Genomic DNA, 4,627 nt, shown 5'->3' on the forward strand with positions numbered 1-4,627 from the left:
AAAATAAAAGCCATGAGCTCTAAGGAAAAGAACAGTGTTCTTCCAAACACCTGGCCTTTGACATAAAGTTATTAATGATATAAACTGTATGACTTACAAGAACAACTAGAAGCAGGGAAGTCCAGATGCTGCTGACAGGCTCTGAGCTCCTGATCCCATGTACCTAATCAAATCCTACCAAGGACTGTGAAATTTATAGGGTCGACATATTTCTTCCTTTTTAATATACAAAGACAGAAGGCCATCTTCGAACTCCCCATCTCTGAAATTTTCATTCTCTTTGTTCTCACTCCCCAATTGATATTTCCTCTGAACTAGAGGTCGATTAGTAAACCCTATAGGTACTGAAGTCATTCCTGAGAGGCATTTGCAGACACGAAAACACTTGTGACATCACAAGAGAAGCTATGGATCTCCAGGATACAAGAGATATTTCATGGAGGGACTAACGATGATGTCTCTGAGAACTGTCATGGCCTACCTGCAAACAGCTTTCCTTATATTGACCAGTTTCGAGAGTGCCTTTTGCAGGTATGACTCCTATGACACAGGGGAAACCTTTAGGTACTCCATCTATGTAAAGCTAGAGACTTCTCCTTGCTTCAATAGAGGCTACATGCTCTAAAAGAGAAAGTAAGTAAGGCACTTGGCATGAGTAGAAAAGATCTAGGAACATACACTTCAATTTACTAGGTTATCTCTGTTTCCGAAAGGTCAGTATTTTCCCTACAGACCTTTAATTGATTGAATATTGCATTTCATTTTCGTATTGTACTTTCCTTTATAGAAGACTTTATATATATATATATTCCTGAATGTGTATTCAAAAATTCTGTTTTGCAATTCCAGTTTTTGCAATGAATTAGCAACAAAGCGTGCCCTGCTATAGAATGAATATAAAAGTGTAAATATTGTGTACCTAATTCAAATGATAAACTCCCAAATCCTTAATTTATCCAAAATTTATGAGACATCAATAAAGCAAAGAACATCATGGAGTATAGAATGCGGATCTCTAGTCGTATTAGATATCAGTTCTATAATATTTACCTTCCGGTGTTCCCAAGGCCATATTTAAGGGTTTTGTAGGTTTTACCATGATTCTTTCTTCTGGCCAAACACAAGAATCAGGAGGATGGGCAGGAAGAGGACTGGGTTGATGTACAGAGAGACTAAAACTTCAATAGATTCACAATAACGGGAGCGAGTCTGATTGGCATTTGCCTGTGGTGATTTTACATTTTTGGCCTAGTTGCACAGAATCCATCCTAAAATTCCACCTAACCACATAGCTGTAAATAGCCACTAAAAATATACATATACATATATAGATATGCATATACATATACATATGCATATATAGATATAGATATACATATAGATATACATATAGATATAGACATAGGTAGATAGACATAGAGATAGAAATAGATAGATAGATAGATAGATAGATAGATAGATAGATAGATAGATAGATAGATAGATAGATAGATCTGCCACAAAACTACATAAGATTGATGATGCTAAGAAGTGCATGCTGCCAGGAAACGGATATAGATCTTTCCTGAGCGAACCAGGTAGAGCATGCTGATTACAGAAGTGAGATGTTTTTGGCAAACCAGTGGAATGCAAACGAACCTCAGGTTAGTAAATTTGGAGAAAGGATTGCCAGGATTGAATGGGCTTTCAAGCCCATAAGAACCACAATGCAAATGACCTATAGCTTTCTGGTACTAAACCAATATTCAAAGACTGTACATGGACACAACTATGGCTCCAACAGCATATGTAGCAGAGAATGGCCTTGTTGGACCTCAATGGGAGGAGATGCTCTTAGGCCTAGCAAAGGTGGAACCCCCAGTGTAGGGGAATGTCAAGGGGTTCTGGGAAAGGGAGTGGTTAGTGAGGGGGAATACCTATATAGAAGAACTGTTGGGGAAAAGGATAGGTGTCTTATGACTGGAAAGCTGGGAAAGTGAATAATAATTGAAATGTAAACAAAAATATCCAATTTTTATAAAAGGAAAATTAAAAGTTTAATAAGGTGATGTGCCAAAGTGAAGAACCTCAATTCCACTTTAGATCGAGAAGAAATGAACGACAGAAGTGAAAAGTGAGGGACCTGGGTAAGAAAGGAGACAGGAAGTGAAAGAGGGGAACATGGTCAGGTATTGGTGGGGAGTAGGACTGTAGCCCTGAGGGCCAGTAGAATGAATGGAAACAGGCAACCTCAGGAGCTAAAATGTTGGAGGTAGGGACTGGCTCTAGAATATTCCAGAGAACTGAGAGGTAATTGACTATCAGGACTTAGTGAAATGTCCAGGAGTGGGTAGACGGAACTTGTAGAGACTATCTCCATGAGGAAGAGAGAGCACCAAGTGAGGGATAAGGTTGCCATCCACAAATCAAAACTCTGAGCCATATTTGCTGCTGTCTATAAGAACTTCATGGACAAGACAGGGGAAGAACCTGAGTAAAAGAAATTCCAGTGAGCCGCCATATCTGGGAACCAGATTAAGTAGAGGCCCCCAAGGTCTGACAATATTATTCATGCTTTGTCATGTTCACAAAATGGACCTGACATGACTGCCTTCTGAAAGACCCAACACCCAGCTTAAAGAGTCAGATGCAGACAATTACACTCAGGCAATGAACAGAAGCTTCTAAGCCCTGTGGTCGAACTAGGGGAAAGTGGAGGAAGTTGAGGAGGGGAGAAACCCTGCAGGAGGACCAGCAGTGTTAACTGAACCAGACGCCAGTGTTTTTTTAAGACACTAAGATATCAATGCGGCATCATGCACAAGCTAGTATGAGGCCTCTAAGCCTGGAGTGTTGGTTCTAGACACAACAAGAGAAAATGCACTTAACCATCAAGAGACTTGCGTCCCCAGAGAGTGGAGAGGTCTGGTAGACTAGGGGTGCAGTGGGAGACAGCTTCATTCAGATGGGCATGAGGGGAGTAGCTAAGGGATGTAGAACAGTAAGAGTATGGGCTTGGAGAGGGATGATCTCTGGATTGTAAAATTCTATTAAATAAAATTTAAAAAAAGAAAATGTAAACTAAAATAAACACTTTCTTCCCCAACTTTCCTGTTTTCCCTTTTGGTCATGGTATTTCACAACAGTAATAGAAACTCTGGCTATGACATGGTATTATGAACAAATGTGTGCAAATGATAATTAGAGAAGGAAAACATCTCTGTGGACTCAAGTTGCTTGATCTGATTCAAAATTCCTTATTCATAAGTAGCAACAAATAGGGAATTTCTAAGACTAAATTTATTATCATGAAATAGTGAACACTTTTTAATACAACCCTTATGGGATCTGTGATATCCGGAAACAAATCAAGAGACTGGGAATATTAAAAGGGAAGAATCTTGTTTGAACATTCATGGAAGAAATGAAATTCATATCTATATATCCATATTCTCTTTTATTCCTTCCAAAGTAATAATAGATTAATTAATAAGACTCTATATCTAGAGAGAAAGTTTGAATTTAATGTGAACTTAACTCCAAAGATATTACTATTTGTATAGGAGTATTTTGTTTACTACATTTATTATAAAAAGAATTTGTGTAAGAGTGTCAATTGGAATTGCTTGGAAAAGGTTCTATAGCTTGCAGATGTGGTTTATATCATTGTTTCTTCTACATCTACTGATCGAAATGACAATACTTAGATTAATTTTGAAACACATGGTTAAAATTCCAATAACCAAAGGAAACGATTATTGAAGAACCGCAACAATTATCTTTCTCACTACCTATGGATTTTGTACATTGGTATTGGCATTTGGAAAAAGAAAGCAAAATTCATTTTTGAATGTCACAAATTAACATAAGTACTTTAGGAAAAAGTCATTCTACTCTTTTTTTTCTCTCATTTTTTATCCCCCTCCCCCTCCCCTAAATAAGGGTGTTCCGGTCCCAATCCTCCCCCCATTGCTGCCCTCCCACCAACAATCATGTTCACTGGGGGTTCAGTCTGAGCAGGACCCGGGGCTTCCCCTTCCACTGGTGCTCTTACTAGGATATTCATTGCTACCTATGAGGTCAGAGTCCAGGGTCTTTAGGTAGTGGATTAGTCTTTGGAAGCTCTGGTTGCTTGGCATTGTTGTACATATGGGGTCTCGAGCCCCTTCAAGCTCTTCCAGTTCTTTCTCTAGTTCCTTCCACGGGGGTCCTATTCTCAGTTCAGTGATTTGCTGTTGGCATTCGCATCTGTATTTGATGTATTCTGGCTGTATCTCTCAGGAGAGATCTACATCCTGCTCCTGTCAGCCTGCACTTCTTTGCTTCATCCATCTTGTCTAATTGGATGGCTGAATATGTATGGCCACATGTGGGGCAGATTCCAAATGGGTATTCCTTCTGTTTCTGTTTTAATCTTTGCCTCTCTATTCCCGGAAAAGTGTATTCTTGTTCCACTTTTAAAGAAGAAGTGAAGCATTCACATTTTGATCATCCGTCTTCTGTTTCATTTGTCTAGGCATCTAGGGTAATTCAAGCATTTGGGCTAATAGCCACTTATCAATGAGTGCATACCATGTGTGTTTTTTTGTGATTAGGTTACCTCACTCAGGATGATATTTTCTAATTCCAACCATTTGATTCGAATTTC

This window comes from Rattus norvegicus, chromosome Y (assembly GCF_021556685.1).
Source record: "Rattus norvegicus strain SHRSP/BbbUtx chromosome Y, alternate assembly SHRSP_T2T, whole genome shotgun sequence".
Taxonomy (NCBI): Eukaryota; Metazoa; Chordata; class Mammalia; order Rodentia; family Muridae; genus Rattus; species Rattus norvegicus.